This window comes from Argopecten irradians, chromosome 5 (assembly GCF_041381155.1).
Source record: "Argopecten irradians isolate NY chromosome 5, Ai_NY, whole genome shotgun sequence".
NCBI lineage: Eukaryota > Metazoa > Mollusca > Bivalvia > Pectinida > Pectinidae > Argopecten > Argopecten irradians.
In genome coordinates, this window is record NC_091138.1 from 7,949,351 (window position 1) to 7,968,347 (window position 18,997).

Below are 18,997 nucleotides of genomic sequence, written 5' to 3' on the forward strand. Positions count from 1 at the left end.
GAGTGACAAGAGGTTTGCCGTGACGGTATACCGACAACACGTTGTAACATCGAAAATGTTTTAAAAACCTAACGACAACAGAAGATGTGTTATTTGTCATACTATAATGCATCTATGTACAAAATTTCATTAAGATTGGAATAAAAATGAAGACTTTATACCTGTTTTAATGTTACGAGATCGGCGACTGGTCAGATTTATATCGCGAGTGTGTATGTTCAGTATTACCGACAACACATCATAGCATTAAAAAAATTAGAAAAACCTAACGACAACATAAGATATGTTGTTTGTCATACCATAATGCATCTCTGTACAAAAATTCATTAAGATTGGAGTAAAAATACCGGAGTAATGACGATTTCAAATATGAAGAGACGCAGAGTGTATACATGTGTGTAAGCCAAGCTTACATGTAGAGATCTAGATCCGACCGACAACACAAATTATTTTACGAAATTACGCAGTAATGTTACCGCAAATAATAATATATGTAACCTATATCTAAAGAAAGTAATTCATGTCAATTGTAATGACTATTGATGAAGATTTGAATGAGTAATGGTCATTGAAACGTCTACGACGGCTTGCATACAGTATACATAGAAGAAGCACACACGTGTGTATATTATCAGAGTGATTACAGTTCGCGATTGTATTTATTGTTATGTAAACATATGGTGTGTATATATGCTTCCCATATGTTATCTTAAGAAATGCATTATTATATGTTTTTTTTAATTGTACATTTTTGTATAAAATATTTGCGTACATTTTCGGGAGCATGAATGAACGACAAAGAAAAAGCGCCGATAATGTCGTCTATCTTTGGCGAGGATGGACTGATCAATTTGGATACTATCAAAGAATTTGATTCAGTATCAAGCAAAATCGACAATATGTATGGTGAACGTATGGGTACATATTGGTCTGAAAAAACTTTACCAACTATCCGGCGCAGGGTGGTTGAGGCCCGAGTACGATGCCCCCATACACCCATCCTCGATACTCCAGGGCTTCCGATCACTTACGATCTCTACACCCCTGGACTATCTCATAGTAAAACTGGAGGCAACAGAATAGAACAGGTAATTTAGTACATCAAAGAGCCGTATAACGGTACACTGTGGTTGACTGTGTGACTTTGATGTTAGGCTTCGCTCTCTCTGTAGTCTTCAAAGGAAATCTTTGCTAGCCTGTGATTGGTCAAATGTTTTCCGCTGAGCTGCCTTCAATTTCACTATGAGATAGTCCAGGGGTGAAGAGATCGTAAGTGATCGGAAGCCCTGGAGTATCGAGGATGCCATATACCCAAAGGCTGGAAAAACAACAATTGCGAATCAATGAATGACATCATAAAGCTTGTTGGTGACTGGAAAATTTCGAAAAACGATTAGAGCACATACAAAACACGAAGTACAACCACGTGCGCAGATCGCGTCACGGAATAGGAGAGTACGAATTAGCTCCGCATGCGCAACATTTAAAAATAAGTTCAGTATTTTAGAGAACACTGCCAAAGACAAAGACAAAGACAACGGAACGTGCACAAGTTTTTGAAACTTGTGAAGCAGAAGGAATGCTAACTATTCCAAAAACTGCAGCCATCGCGAAAAAACCGGATACACGAAAACGTGTACGTGGAAATGAACAGAATCGCACGGTCCGTCTAAACAGAAAAAATGTCTTAGCGAAATCTTGTGTGCCCGCAGGACGGGGTTCAAGATATTTAAGGATTGTGTTTCTCTTAAACAGTTAGACTTTAAACGATAAGTTTGCGAAATTATCAGTTGGACATTTTACGATATGTTTGCGAAATATCTTGTGTGCCCGCAGGACGGGATTCAAGATGTTGTAACAGTTAAAATTCGTTGACCTTCTAATACTTTTCAAATGAATTACACGTATGTATGTGTCAGTAAAAATCATTCAATAAATAAAATGTGTAAGTTCAGTAATAAAAAGTGTTAAATAAACGTAATATTTGTAAGCTTCCCGAAATTAAAACTTACGATACGCAAGCGAAATCTTGTGTGCCCGCAAGACGGGATTCAAGATATTTAAACTTAATCTTTCAAATAAAACGTATTAAATAAAGTTACCGCGTTAATAAAAAAAAAAGTGAATTAATATAAAAATATTTACGCAGCTAAAAATACACACACACAAAAAAACTAACGTGACGCTACCCAATTTGGAACGCTACCCAAAATGAAACACTTTTAAAATATGTGATACAGAATTTTCAGTTTGCAATCTAAACTAACAATAACAGTCCTGAACAAAAATTAAGGTGCTGACTATTTTGTGACAATTTTCTTTCCAGTTGCTTATTATCTGTGTTTAAAAATAATGAAATTTTGAAAAACTCCGGGAAACGACGTCGTGCGACACCCCTAAAAACACCATATATTTTAAAATGAGAAAATAAATGCTGAATGGAATATTTTTGAAAGACATGTGCCCTGAATAAACTAAAATATGTTTGAACTTTCTTTAAATGAATTCAAACATTTTTTTTTCATGCCTGGACATTTATTAATCAAACTTTAATTATTTAGGAGGTGTTCCATTTTGGGTACTCAAATCTGCTGAAACACAGGGCTGACAAGTAAACAAATCATGAAATTATTAATAAAAGCATCTATTTGTGGAATGTTAAGAAAAAAATCTGGATTCAACCACATGTAAGAAATTTTTTACAATTATCTTCAAAAGTGTTCCAATTTGGGTAACGTCACGTAGGGTCTGGAAACATACTCGTGTATTGAGTATGGCCTAGAGTTCTACACCGACTATAATGATGTTTACACAATAATGGCTTAGACAAACAGTATCGAGACCCTATGCACTCGTACACACGCGTGTACAGGCGTGTGTGAGTCGTCGATCTGTTGTCGGTAGTAAACCTGACCAGTCGCCGATCTCGTAACATTAAAACAGGTATAAAGTCTTCATTTTTTTCCAATCTTAATGAAATTTTGTACATAGATGCATTATAGTATGACAAATAAAATATCTTCTGTTGTCGTTAGGTTTTTAAAACATTTTCGAGGGACGATGGTCCCAAACCACGGATGACCATATTTGTAAAAAGTATTGGTGGACCAATCGAATGAAAAGTACTTCGTAATCCCTGCGTTTTGTACTAACAGTTCGAGGGACAAGTACAAATTACCTACTCTTACTGTTGTTTGCCTCAAAAAAATAAAATGGACGAAAAAACAGTATTTCGAAATCCCTGCGATGTTACTGTACAGGTCTTAAGGGACAAGTACAAATGTACCTGTCTCTAAACTGTTTTTTTCCTCAAAAAAATAAATTGGACGAAAATTTACCCTACGAAAGTATGTTGAATCTCAATGTTTTTTTTAATGAACAACTGCTACATGTATAGCCAAGGTGGTCTTATGATTCGATAGTCAGCCTTTAAAACTGAACAATGCGAGAGTTAAAAACCAAGCATTTGAAATTAATGAAATATGATTCATGAAATACTTTTCGAAAATTATTTCTGAGACAGTGTCCTATCCAAGGTAGTGGCAGCCATTTTTCTTTTTGCTCTGCTTAAATTAGTTACCTTCACTGGCCAACCCACTATATAAAGCACGGGACTTGACACACGTGCGTCTAGCCCGAGAGACTCTGGCCCCGACACCAGACTTGGACATTATGGCAGATAGATGTCTGGCGTAGGGCCAGAGCGCAGTAGTACTCGAAAACCTGGAATAAGCCGACACCGTTCGGTATCGGGTCAGGTCATCTCCGATTCAGCCAGTTTTGTAAACATTACTGCCGAGAAGCGTCCCTTACTTTGGTCTTTTCAACAAATGAATATTTTTTCTACCCATACCAATCCATTTTACCACGCATGCATCTCATATTATCTCAATACAGTAGCTTCTTTTCCGCAGTTTGAAATTTCCCTCCTCGCCGTCGCCATTTTCCTCATATTATGCAAAGCTACTGTATTGAGATGATATGAGATGCATGCATGGTAAAATGGATTGGTATGGATAGAAAAAATATTCATTTGTTGAAAAGACGAAGGAAATGGACGCTTCTCGGCGGTAATGTTTCGTAAGCAGTCTGAATCGGAGATGGGCTTATTCCAGGTTTTCGAGTACTACTGCGCTCTGGCCCTACGCCAGATATCTATCTGTCATAATGTCTAAGTCTGGTGTCAGGGCCAGAGTATCTCGGGCTAACGTGCGTCATTCTAAACATATCTTGTCTCAGGTACACATGCCCCTATATTGCAAATAACAATGTCAAACTGAAAATTAAACACTGCACTCACCTGACAAGGTTTAATCATATAGTTAAGTAATACATGAATGTGTTGTCAGCTAGATCCCAAATGGGCCATATTCACGTACCACGTGATACCTGATAACGCACGTGATACCCGATAACCCACGTGATACCCGATAATGTTTGTGCGGGACTAGCATCTCCAGTGGTGATGGAATGTCACTCTTTGTAATCTTCCTGCTGAAATGTCTATTCACTTGACAACGTGTGAAATTTTGATTTTGACAAACATCTAAATAAAAGCTTAGAGGAGTTGACATGTTTTTTTGCTAAAACAAGCCCTATACAGAATTATAAATAATGACTTTGTTTACGTATTAGTAGGCGGTACGGTGACACCCTTATATCCCTACGGCCCAATAGTCCGAAGGTCCGTTAGTCCGAAGGCCCAATAGTCCGAAGGCCCAATAGTCCGAAGGCCCGTTAGTCCGAAAATTAGTAAATATTGCAAGTTATAGAGTTGTTATAATTAACGTATTTTGACGAAAACATTTTTCGGCGCTGCTGATCTGACAATTTCCATGGACAGCAAGTTGTCATTTCTTCATGGAGCAACGCCAGGTCAAAATTACATCAAAATAAAAAAAAAAAAAAAAATAAAAATTAAAAAAAAATTAAAATAACATTTTATAGGATATCTCACAAGCATACATTCTATGGATTATCTTACAAACATGCAAACTCCGATTGTTAGCCTTTTGTACACTGTATTGCATTAGGATTAACATTGCTTCATGAATAAATGATGTATATAATCAAATCTTACCGAAAAATGACTTTTATTATACCTGTAAACGTCGTTATATTGTACAATATATACATGTATTTAACGATTTATTTTTGCTTCCCCATTCTTTGAATTGTTTATTCTACCCATAATGATGGAAATGGTCTGCATAATGATATTTTTTGGGGGAAATATTAAACAGGATTGCATTGTACATATAAAAATTATACTCTTTAATATCGGATACGTTTATGTATTTCAAGATTATGCTCTTTTTGAAAATGCGCTACATTTCATTGTTTCATATCATTTTCCGTATCAATTCTATGCATATTGTATATAGTCACATACATGTAAGTATACCTTAGCAAGTTTACAACAAATCTTTTGCTTCGAAAACTGTAATAAACGTTTGTTTCATTTCAAGTACTGTTCGCATATAAATCCCAATTATATTATCTGTTTTCGGACTATCGGGCCTTCGGACTAACGGGCCTTAGGACTAATGGGCCTTCGGACTGACGGGCCTTCGGACTATTGGGCCGTAGGGATATAAGGCGGTCACCGGCGGTACACAGTGGACAACTGCTAGGTGTATATGTACATGTATAGACTGATCATGAGCGCACGTGTGTCAATTCACACGCTTTATATAGGGGTCAGTGAGCGCGTCTGAATGTAAAACAGATATGGCTGCCCTTGAATGGGGAATGTCTCAAAGGATTCTTGAAATACAAGTATACTTGTTTTCCCTTTAATAACGTTACTAATCTTAACTATGATTTTTTTTCACATCAGAGTAGACCTACTGTAGGCTACATTGTGAATCTGATTATAATCATGAAATGTTACTTAACAGGATTGAGGAAAGGTGAAAATGTACCGTCCAGGACCTAGCCGGATGTAGCTGCAATATTGTAGCTCAAAAGACTTTTAGACAGATAATAGTGTCGTCTTTAGAGCTACGATTGGTGCCCATTACTGCTAATGGAGCAAGTAATGATTATGCAAATCATTATTAAATCGTTGCTATCTGCTTTAGGGTTGTTGGGCAGGACCAGAAGGACAGCAGTGCAGTGCTATGCTAAGGCAGCAGAACGATCTTCATGCGGGGTGTGGATGAAGAAGGACACCAGTATCTTCTGTTATTTGGTATCTAAATTGTTGTAGTTTTCATATTTAGTATATCCCTAACTTAATTGTATAGACAGTTTTTGTCTATGAAACTATTGAGCATCCTCGAACAAACTTAATATTGACTGAGAATATGTCTGCACTTCCTATACTTTAGGAGAAGTATAAAGTTTGTTCAAGGATGCGCTCTATGGTTTCTAAAACAACAACATATAAAAAATCGCAAAAATTGTCAAAATTTCCACATTTGCATAATTAATGGTTACCATGGTAACTTCATCTGCAAAATTAAAAAACAGTCATCATAGATGAATTAGGGATATACTAAATATTTAGAATACAACAAATGAACAGGTTTGAAAATTTGATGGATTTGGGGGCCAAAAAGGGCCCAAACCATACATAGTCCTTTGATACCCAGAATCCTGACATAAAGGGGAGTTGAGCAAACTATATAGGGTTCTGCAATGTCCCCTGTTAATGGAGTTATTACTAAATTTGTGTAGCAGGGGGTATTAGTCGTCCACTCTGGCGACAGTTCTAGTTGTTGTAAGTAAATTAAGCCTGATAATGTGTTTCTGTTAGATACACTTTATAAAATTAAATTTTGTGAATTTTGAACATTTAAATGGCTAGAAAATGTGTTTTTGTGGAAAGAAAATACAATTTTATTCCCAGCAAAAATCACATTGAAGTGTATATTTCTTTGTTTGCAGGTGAACATGACAATAGCCATTTGTTTAACTTCGGCCAAAAATATGGAACCACACTGTAAACATCACATCAATGTCATCGGTCCAGCTCTCATCAGTTGTCTAGGAGACAGTAAGGTAAAGGACAAAGTGTAGGAGACCGTAAGATAAAGGTCAAAGAGTAGGGGACTCTAAGGTAAAAGTCAAAGTGAAGGAGATTGTAAGGTAAAGGTCGAAGTGTAGGGGACAGTAAGGTAAAGGTCAAAGTATAGTGCACTTTAAGGTTAAGGTCAAAATGTAGGGGACTGTAAGGTAAAGGTCAAAGTGAAGGAGACTGTAAGGTAAAGGTCAAAGTTTAGCGGACAGTAAGGTAATGGTCAAAGTGTAGGGAACTGCATGTAACCTAACCGAGACATATATTGCCACATGTTTCACAAATGAAAGAACAACAAATTACAATATTTACATTTATTACAATTTACAGCATAGACTATACAGAATATACAATATCCAATAGCCATCCACACTCCATATACACTCCCACAATACTCCCACAATACTCAATTCAGTGAATCACACTTTAATAAGTATATATTATATATTTATATTACAATACTATATATTACAACAACTTTAGAATTTACACCTATCTAATAATAATACAACAATTTCCTAACACTAATATATTCCCTCTATATAAAGTTCATGAGCTCCATACCGCTACACTGTACACTGCTGCTTCCACTAATCCCCATACAAAATGTCAATGATATCCCGGTGTGTTCCCTCTGTCGTTCCATATACTCCATATACAGATATGGCCAGTTGTGCCTGTCTGACATCAGGCGCTGTACTGCAAGACCGTATCCAGGACTAACAACAGACTGTATTCATACATGTGTAATAGTTCTCGAGCGCTCCTTATGGTATAGGGTCGTGTACCAATCATCAACGACCTAGTACGAATAATCTTACTGCCGCAACACACAGCTGGGCCTCCATAGGGTATAATATATCGTACAAGTAGTCACCATAATTCCTGTAAGGGTCTCAATCCCTCACCAGGAGTCATCTCACCAGGCATCAACACCAAATGTCATATTTCTGGGTAGTTGTGTAGTATGGGGAACACCATCTGTATATGGCTGTTCAGGCTCCCATACTGTTCACATACAGGTGGTAATTAGCGTACGTATGTGTAGATGATGTGGCGTAGACATGGGCATGGAGCTACAATATATAATTAATAAAACCTATCAGAATACTACCTAACTTTAATATATTATAATTATACTAGAATAAATACAGGTATTGAATACCAAACACGGCAATACACATCATCGCTCTCTACGTCGCATACGCGTACCTGTTAACTCAATACTGTCAACAAATCATCATGCTCAACGAGCTTATACACCTTTACGCTCACGGTCGTTCATATACACGACATATACAGGTAAATTAAACATAAATTGACTTACCGTGCGCTCTCTTATGACTTTAGGAATGCAAAGAAATCCTTTTATCATCAAGATGTCTTATTGCCACGCCACCTTTCTGCCTCACGCAAGGTCAAATGGCGCGTATATTTAAATGTGCTGCCAATATGTACACGTCTCGAGGCGTAGGAGGTCAAAGTGAAGGAGTGACTGTAAGGTAAAGGTCAAAGTGTAGGGGACAGTAAGGTAACAGTCAAAGTGTAGGGAACTGTAAGGTTAAGGTCAAAGTGTAGAGAACTGCAAGGTAAAGGTCAAAATGTAGGGGACAGTAAGGTAACCGTCAAAGTGTAGGGCACTGTAAGGTTAAGGTCAAAGTGTAGGGCACGGTAAGGTTTAGGTCAAAGTATAGTGAAGGGGACAGTAAGGTAATGGTCAAAGTGTAGGGAACTGCAAGGTAAAGGTCAAAGTGTAGGGCACTTTAAGGTATAAGTCAAAGTTTAGGGCACTGTGAGGTAAAGGTCAAAGTGTAAGGGACAGTAAGGTAAAGTTCAAAGTGTAGGGGACAGTAAGGTAAAGGTCAAAGTGTAGGGCACTGCAAGGTAAAGGTCAAAGTGTAGGGAACTGCAAGGTAAAGGTCAAAGTGTAGGGCACTGCAAGGTTAAGGTCAAAGTGTAGGGCACTGCAAAGTAAAGGTCAAAGTGTAGGGGACAGTAAGTTAAAGGTCAAAGTGTAGGGGACAGTAAGTTAAAGGTCAAAGTGTAGGGCATGGTAAGGTTAAGGTCAAAGTGTAGGGCACTGCAATGTAAAGGTCAAGGTGTAGAGGACAGTAAGGTTAAGGTCGAAGTATAGTGTAGGAGACAGTAAGGTAATGGTCAAAGTATAGTGCACTTTAAGGTTAAGGTCAAAATGTAGGGGACTGTAAGGTAAAGGTCAAAGTGAAGGAGACTGTAAGATAAAGGTCAAAGAGTAGGGGACTCTAAGGTAAAGGTCAAAGTGAAGGAGACTGTAAGGTAAAGGTCAAAGTGTAGCGGACAGTAAGGTAACAGTCAAAGTGTAGGGAACTGTAAGGTTAAGGTCAAAGTGTAGAGAACTGCAAGGTAAAGGTCAAAATGTAGGGGACAGTAAGGTAACCGTCAAAGTGTAGGGCACTGTAATGTTAAGGTCAAAGTGTAGGGCACGGTAAGGTTTAGGTCAAAGTATAGTGTAGGGGACAGTAAGGTAATGGTCAAAGTGTAGGGAACTGCAAGGTAAAGGTCAAAGTGTAGGGCACTTTAAGGTATAAGTCAAAGTTTAGGGCACTGTGAGGTAAAGGTCAAAGTGTAAGGGACAGTAAGGTAAAGGTCAAAGTGTAGGGCACTGCAAGGTAAAGGTCAAAGTGTAGGGAACTGCAAGGTAAAAGTCAAAGTGTAGGGCACTGCAAGGTAAAGGTCAAAGTGTAGGGCACTGCAAGGTAAAGGTCAAAGTGTAGGGGACAGTAAGTTAAAGGTCAAAGTGTAGGGGACAGTAAGTTAAAGGTCAAAGTGTAGGGCATGGTAAGGTTAAGGTCAAAGTGTAGGGCACTGTAAGGTTAAGGTCAAAGTGTAGGGCACTGTAAGGTTAAGGTCAAAGTGTAGTGTAGGGGACAGTAAGGTTAAGGTCGAAGTATAGTGTAGGGGACAGTAAGGTAATGGTCAAAGTTTTTATTAGTTTAACGTCCTATTAACAGCCAGGGTCATTTAAGGACGTGCCAGGTTTGTTGGTGGAGGAAAGCCGGAGTACCCGGAGAAAAACCACCGACCAGCGGTCAGTACCTGGCAACTGCCCCACATGGGATTCGAACTCGCGACCCAGAGGTGGAGGGCATGTGGTAAATAATATGTCGGTACATCTTAACCACTCGGCCACCGCGGCCCAATGGTCAAAGTGTAGGGAACTGCAAAGTAAAGGTCAAAGTGTAGGGCACTGTAAGGTAAAGGTCAAAGTGTAGGGGACAGTAAAGTAAAGGTCAAAGTGTAGGGCACTGTAAGGTTAAGGTCAAAGTGTAGGGCACGGTAAAGTTAAGGTCAAAGTATAGGGGTCAGTAACGTAACGGTCAAAGTGTAGGGAACTGCAAAGTAAAGGTCAAAGTGTAGGGAACTGCAAAGTAAAGGTCAAAGTGTAGGGAACTGCAAGGTAAAGGTCAAAGTGTAGGGCATGGTAAGGTTAAGGTCAAAGTATAGTGCACTTTAAGGTAACAGTCAAAAGTGTAGGCGATTAACAAAATTAAGTCAGAATAACTATTGTAGCATTGTGACTCCTTTTATTATACCACCCGCAATGAAGTTAATGGGGTATACTGGAACTTTGTTCGGCAAACTCTTCCTAACTACTTGACAGATTTTGATTAAAGGTACATAAAACCCTGATATAAAGGGGATATAAGAAAACTATATTGGGTTCTGCAATTTCCTCTATTAATGGAGTTATTATTAATTTTGTGCAACAGGGAGTATTACTTGTTTACTCTGGTGACCGTTTTAGTTAGTCTACTCCTTTGTTACTTTACAGGTAAAATGAAAGAAGCCACCGGCTCCAACTAGAGGACTTATCACACATTCTGGGGATGACGAGGAGGACGAAGATGACAAGGAGACTGGTGAGGAAGGAGAAAGTAACGTGGCTGATCTCATACCAATGAATGATGTTTGGTAGGTAACTCTTGGTCAGTTCTTAATGAAGGTATGATTACTGTAAACCAAATTAATTAATTTGTACAAACAGAATTTACGAATTCAAAGTAAACTGATGCAAATATGTTTATAGAGGCACCAAGTAAGTGAATTTTGTTGGAGTCCGGCATGGCTACTGGTGTTTCCTTTTTAAGATTATCATTGTCAGTCTGTTGAGTTAAGATTGAAGTAAAGTGGATCTTAATTTTTTATCATTTAATTTACTGTCGACGCGGGATTACTTCGAAAGGCACAGGTGAAGTACTAACCAGACAGACAGAGGAAGTTCCTTTGATCACTAGAGGCACAAATTGAATGGGATAACATGCGCGTGGCGATTGGTCGAGTCTTGACTTCATAAGCCCCGCCCCATAAACAACACTGACAGCACATACACTGTTCATGTAAAACTCTTCAATTCAGTGATCACCGAGATGTGACGGCGTAGTACATGGCCTCTCAGTTTCGGTGTAGAACTTTACATATATACTGTATTGTAATGCCCCGTTTAATTTGAACCGACGGATAGTTCAAACACACATTTTTTTAGGGAAAAAAATCTTTAGTTAATCAGTTCGAACAAATGATCGGCGAATCGGCACAATGGGATCCTCATAAATGACGGTATTTTGATTATTGCCACAAAGATTTTTGAATTAAAGACTGAATAAATGATCATTATAATGCCTTTTACAACAGAAAATGAATTCAAATGAACATTTTAAGTAATAAATAAAATTATTTGCGCTGAAATATTGTGCACAAAACAGCACCCCAACAACGTACATATTGTAAACATGTGCCGTACGCTGGTTTGGGCAAGCCAGTTAGCCCTACGCGGTGTCATGTCAGCGAGAACGCTGGATATTCAGTTCCAGCCAAAACAATCCACTTGTTGGTAATATTTTAACAATGTAACCGTAAACGATACATACTTTTCATCAGTTTAAATCTGTATCTGTAGACGTAGACAATCTGCGATCGGGGGGTAGACAATCTGACAGTTCGATTGTGACCTAATTTTACGAACAGAATGTAAACATTTTCAGCAGTAGTTTCGTAAAAGCAACCGACTCTATTTATAATTAAAAAACATATGTTTAGTTACGAAATATAACAAAGAACTAATACTTAACTAGATTTTCTGTGGTTTACTGCCAGTAAATCATTACGGACGTCGTTGTAGATTCTAGGCCTCGATCAGCGGTGCTGTTTTGGGGCTTTGACTACACGCATGGCTTCTGTTACAAATTAATGCTCACGATAATAGAGAATTCGTCTTTCAGGTAAATCAGCAAAATGTGTGTTTTTCCTTCAAATTTTCTGCTTTACGTCGCTTACGTCAGATATGTATCGGTACTGAAACTGATTTTTAAGTACCGATTTCTTTTCTGAAGCTTATTTTTTGAGGAAATGGGCGTGTTTATAGAAATGCGTTGACCAATGAAAACAAGCGCTACATTCCCAGAATAAATTAACCACATTCGTGTGTATAGATGCACAGGTAACTAGTTCATCCACATATCGAGGAAGTAATGCAGCCATGCCTTTCAAAGTAATCCCGCGTCGACAGTAATAGTTCTTTAGTGCACCATTTTGGGACTTACTTGTTGCCATGCATAACATTTTTTTTTAAAAAGGTCATTCTTATCATCTTTATTTGTTTCTATTGCAATAATCAATATACATGTAAGTTATATATTGTGTTTATCAACCCTCAGATTATTTTATAAACATACATAACTATGATTAGCTTATTAATAATCACCTTTTGAACAACTGAGCCTTGATCATTAGACCTAACCGATATACTTCTAGAAGCAAACTTCCTTGAAAATTCATAAAATGACATAATAATATCAATCATTTCATATTTTCATTAACTAACAAAAAAACTCCTGAAATCAGATATTTCATTATATTTTATTCAGAATAAAACTGTCTTTTGTGTAACAGCTGACTTGAATATGATATTGGATTACAGATATCCTAAATATAAGGTGGCAATGTGGTGTTCACTTATCGCTAGACAATTTTTACTCTCATTACAGAATGTTGTGATCGTGATCATGACGTCATGCTAACCAGATCTCTTCAATGAAAAAGGCACTACAGCCAAAGACATCAGTAGAGGTGAAGTTACTTTACAATATTGTAAATTTGAGATATGTCTGTTGATCACTACCAGGTCAATATCTCACTAGACCAGATGCATTAATTTATTAGCTCACCTGGTCCGAAGGACGAAGGTGAGCTAATGCCATACCATGGCATCCGTCGTCCATCCGTCCGCCAACAATCGACTTCTTCTCCATAACCGCTGGTCGGAATTCAACAAAATTTGACTGGTAGCATCCTTATGGGTTAATGACTGAAAATTTTACACAAATTTGGGCTGACCCCCCAGGGGCCTGAGGGGCGGGGCCTGAGGGGTGGGGCCAAAAGGGGCTAATTTGGCTATTTCCATATAAACGACTTCTTCTCTGACACTAAGCATGGGATAGCATCCATACTGCAATGGTAGCATCCTTATAGGGTGGGGATTCAAAATTGTACAAACGATGGGGCTGACCCCCAGGGGCCTGAGGGGCGGGGTCAAAAGGGGTCAATTTGGCTATTTCCATATAAACGACTTCTTCTCTGAAACTAAGCATGGATAGCACTCATAATGCAATGGTAGCATCCTTATAGGGTGGGGATTCAAAATTGTACAAACGATGGGGCTGACCCCCCAGGGGCCTGAGGGGCGGGGCCAAAATGGGTCAATTTGGCTATTTCCATATAAACGACTTCTTCTCTGAAACTAAGCATGGGATAACACTCATAGTGCAATGGTAGCATCCTTAAGGTGAGGATTCAAAATTGTACAAATGATGGGGCTGACCCCCGGGGCCTTAGGCGCGGGGCCAAAAAGGTTAATAAGGCTACTATTTTCATAAAAATTACTTCCTCTCTGAAACTATGTATTGGATAGCATATTCGTATGGTATCTATAGCATCATTATATGGTTGGGATTCAAAATTAAACAAATCATGGAGTCAATTTTGCTATTTTCCTAATTGTAAAAGTCTTTGTGATTTTTGAATCACTAATTACTAAATTACAGAATTACTCAAAAAAAAAAAAAAAAACAGGTGAGCGATACAGGCCCTCTGGGCCTCTTGTTGATAGTTATCTATACTTGTAGTTAAATTGACTGAATTTATTTATAAGTATTTATACAAATTCCATTACCTGTGGATGCCATCAGGAAAGTCACTAGTCACAGCAGTAACATATCACTCACACACAGCATGTTATAGACCATGTTTCTGACAAAGCCTAATTGGTGTAGCTCAAGCTGGTATGGATGTATCATTTAATCATAACGCATTTTATGACAAAAACATTGGAAAGTCATGTATTACAACACATATCAGGTAAAACTTGTTATGCAGAATGTATATTTATATGTTAATTGATAATTTGGAAAGGACTTGCATGTAAATGGGCATAGCCTAGGCCTCAGATGTCCAATCCATCTGATGTACATTTGTAAATAAAAACGACGAAATCTTCTTGAAATTGAAATACATTGTCATGTACTAGGTAAACAAGCTTACCTGTATCATGGATATCGGAAATATTGCTTGCTTTCATCAAGAGATTTTACATTTTATCTTTTATCTTTGAATGCACAGAAAATCTTCAGACTCTGGAAGAATGGCGACAGGAGATGCTTGGGAAAATTACATCACCAGTTTACTGATCTACATCTATGTCCTGCCCATTTGGTAAGTAACTTAAATTGTATTGAATGTAGATGAAATAATTTTGTTCTTATACCCCCTGCAATGAAGTTAGGGCTATACGCTGGAATCAACTTCCCTGGATGTCTGTCCTTATGTCTGGATGTCTGTCATCTGCAAATGTTGTCCGTACAACTCCTCCTGAACTGGACCAATTCTGATGAAAATTCACAATAATGTGTAGATATAAAAGAACACTTATTTTCCCAAACTTTTGATTGCCAAGGTAACCAAGTCAATATACACAGGTTTTGTAATATAGGCAATAACTTTAGACTTTGAATCAATTTTGTAACAGATGGATGTCTATTAATTACCACATCACATGGTTTAATAATAACAATGGATACCTTGGAAACACAATATAAATATATCACATACACAGCCTCCCAAAACATACAGACATTCACACACACAACACATTGTACACAGGCGAGGCTGTCCTTACATTACCTGATAGCTGTTAATAAGACATTAAGTCTAATAAACCAAATCAAACCATGGAAACAAAAGAGAGGCTTCTGGTTGATCATATATAAATGAAGATATTGCCCGATTAAGCCACAGAGTTTTTGAAAGGATGACAAATACAATGGCTGTCATTTGGTTGTCATTGTTACCAAATGAAATGTCAAAATGAACATAATTGAACTTTATCCATGGATTAAAACAACATTTGGTTGCTATGTTCCCAAATGAGTGGTAGCGGGGATATTAGTTAACCATTTGCTTGCAGTGCTAGTTATAACTATAAAAATGTTTTGTGTGCTTGTTGGTTATTAGGTTGCTTAGAATATGCTTTATTGTATTTCCTTTTAATGCTCATGAGCCACTATGGATAAAAACTATTGAATTGAACTCTTCCTTTTGTCAACATCAGTATACCTATACATAATTTAATTATTTATTTATTTATTTATTTATTTACAAGTGTGCCAGATTTGAAGTGCTTCTGGATGAACATTGCAAGCTTCCTAAGACTGACACCACCCTTTGCTGAAGTTGAAAATTTTTGTTCAGGAGCAGTCTACTAGGGTGATCAATGGGAGGTCAATTAAGAAATGTGGCTCAAGGATGTTTCAGAGGATTCCATTGAAGAAAGGAGTAACACATTTGGTCTTTGTTCAAAACTGTAAATGTATATTATGTTACATTATATGGCAAATACAAATAGTATGAATGCTCACATAGTCACAATTCACCCAGAATTACATTTGGTTAATTTCAGAATGTCAAGGACAAATTTCTTAAAAATAACACAGTTGGTTAAAAAATTGTACAACAGAAACGTAAAACTATTTCTGAAGAAATTTGATTTACACAATGGATGAAGCCTGGGTGGATAATGTTATCTGTACTTTAAACAAGATATCAAGAAGAAAAGATACAGGGCTATAAAGAAATTTTCGCAGAGTCTTAAAGAAAAATTTTGTTGTCCAGTGACAGCAAATTTCTTATCAATTTTGAAGAGAAGGTGTATTTTCTTTGGCAACATGTCTCTGTTGTATAGACTGGGTGTTTAATGTCATTCCTGTTTATTCAAAAGCTGACATAGATTTTCCAAGATTCAACATTTTTTTAGTCCCTATCTGATTCAAATTGTCTAATGTCCATGATCTGTTCATCCGTTCTTCCTTCTGTCCTTCCCTCCATATTAAACAATTCTTGTTATAGCTATTTCTCAGAAAATACACAAGAGATCTATCTCAAATTTCATATTTAGGTTTGCCTTAGTGCCTAGTTGTGCATATTGTATTTTAGGACTGATTGGATAGCAAGATGGCCGACTGGCAGCCATCTTGGATTTTGACAATTATCGCTATTTCTCAGAAAGTATTGAAGGTATCTTTCTCTAATTGGGTATATTGGTTCCCCTTGGTGCCTTTTTGTATTTTGTATTTTGACCAATGCAAGATGGCAGACTGGCAGCCATCTTGGATTTTGCCATAGCACTATTTCTCAGATAATGCTGAAGGAATTTTTCTCATATTGCATATGTAAATTCTTCTTGGTGTCTAGTTGTACACATTGCATATTGGGTCTGATCAAAAACAAGATGCCGCCAGGCAGCCTTCTTGGAATTCAACAATTTATGAAGTTTTTATTGGTATTTCTCAGGAAATACTGAAGGAAACTCTCAAATTTGATATGTAGGTTTATTTTTTATTTTAAAAATATTTTATTAAATCAAAGAGATTCAATTTTGGATCGGGCAGCAGACAAAGCCTATATATGCCCTCTCCACATGATTACATGCATATGTACTGTATAAAGAAGCATATTTTAAGAGCATATCTTTACTAATAAAAGCATACTGTATACTACATGGATATTTCCTCTTAATTTCGCTATTGGTATGCATGTAACTTTCACAGTGTTGTTATTTTCCCGATAGATAATTAGCAAAATTTCCCCCTCACGAAAATGTCCACGTTTACAGTATTGGCACTGGACTGGATCTATAAAATAACATTTAATAGTTTGAATTTTTTAATAATTAAGTTATTCATAGTTATTTACATATGTATATAATAGAAGAAATTACCTATAGCTAAGAACAATTAACATGCATATCTTCCTGTTGTATTAAACTTTCATTAATAACGGTATTAATTGATCTGTATTAAAAGAAAAGCAGAAAAAATATATGTTGAATATTTGGTTTTAAGGCAAATTTTGTGTTATAGGTTATTACTGGAATCGGGTTGTCCGTCGTGTCCGTCCGTCCGTCCGTCCGTCCGTCCGTCCGTCCGTCCGTCAACATTTCCTTTAAATCGCTACTAGTCATAGAGTTCTGCATGGATTGTAACCAAATTTGGCCACAAACATCCTTGGGGGAGGGGGAACAGAACTTGTATAAATTTTGGCTCTGTCCCCCCCGGGGCAGGAGGGGCGGGGCCCAATAGGGGAAATAGAGGTAAATCCTTTAAATCGCTACTTGTCCTAGAGTTCTGCATGGATTGTAACAAAAATTAGCCACAAACATCCTTGGGGGAAGGGGAACAGAACTTGTATAAATTTTGGCTCTGATCCCCCGGGGGCAGGAGGGGCGGGGCCCAATAGGGGAAATAGAGGTAAATCCTTTAAATCGCTACTAGTCATAGAGTTCTGAATGGAATGTAACCAAATTTGGCCACAAACATCCTTGGGGGAAGGGGAACAGAACTTGTATAAATTTTGGCTCTGGTCCCCCGGGGGCAGGAGGGGCGGGGCCCAATAGGGGTAATAGAGGTAAATCCTTTAAATCGCTACTTGTCATAGAGCTCTGAATGGAATGTTACCAAATTTGGCCACAAACATCCTTTGGGGAAGGGGAACAGAACTTGTATAAATTTTGGCTCTGGTCCCCCGGGGGCAGGAGGGGCGGGGCCCAATAGGGGAAATAGAGGTAAATCCTTTAAATCGCTACTAGTCATAGAGTTCTACATGAATTGTAACCAAATTTGGCCACAAACATCCTTGGGGGAAGGGGAACAGAACTTGTATAAATTTTGACTCTTGTTCCCTTTGGGGCAGGAGGGGCGGGGCCCAATAGGGGAAATAGAGGTAAATCCTTTAAATCGCTACTAGTCATAGAGTTCTGAATGGAATGTAACCAAATTTGGCCACAAACATCCTTGGGGTAAGGGGAACAGAACTTGTATAAATTTTGGCTCTGGTCCCCCCGGGGGCAGGAGGGGCGGGGCCCAATAGGGGAAATAGAGGTAAATCCTTTAAATCGCTACTTGTCATAGAGTTCTTCATGGATTGTAACCAAATTTGGCCACAAACATCCTTGGGGGAAGGGGAACAGAACTTGTATAAATTTTTGGCTCTGACCCCCCGGGGGCAGGAGGGGCGGGGCCCAATAGGGGAAATAGAGGTAAATCCTTTAAATCGCTACTAGTCATAGAGTTCTGCATGGATTGTAACCAAATTTGGCCACAAACATCCTTGGGGGAAGGGGAACAGAACTTGTATAAATTTTGGCTCTGGCCCTCCGGGGGCAGGAGGGGCGGGGCCCAATAGGGGAAATAGAGGTAAATCCTTTAAATCGCTACAAGTCATAGAGTTCTACATGGATTGTAACCAAATTTGGCCACAAACATCCTTGGGGGAAGCGGAACAGAACTTGTATAAATTTTGGCTCTGACCCCCCGGGGGCAGGAGGGGCGGGGCCCAATAGGGGAAATAGAGGTAAATCCTTTAAATCGCTACTTGTCATAGAGTTCTGCA

At 38.1% G+C, this 18,997-nt stretch overlaps 1 long non-coding RNA gene across 1 annotated transcript; it reads left to right on the top strand.

Annotated features, from left to right (window-relative positions):
- Positions 1-5,842: 5,842 nt before the first annotated feature.
- LOC138322773 (uncharacterized) lies at positions 5,843-18,441 on the top strand. Its single transcript, XR_011208483.1, has 6 exons — positions 5,843-6,193; positions 6,892-7,005; positions 10,833-10,972; positions 13,045-13,126; positions 14,675-14,767; positions 15,714-18,441. It is a non-coding gene; the product is annotated as an uncharacterized lncRNA (long non-coding RNA).
- Positions 18,442-18,997: the final 556 nt, after the last annotated feature.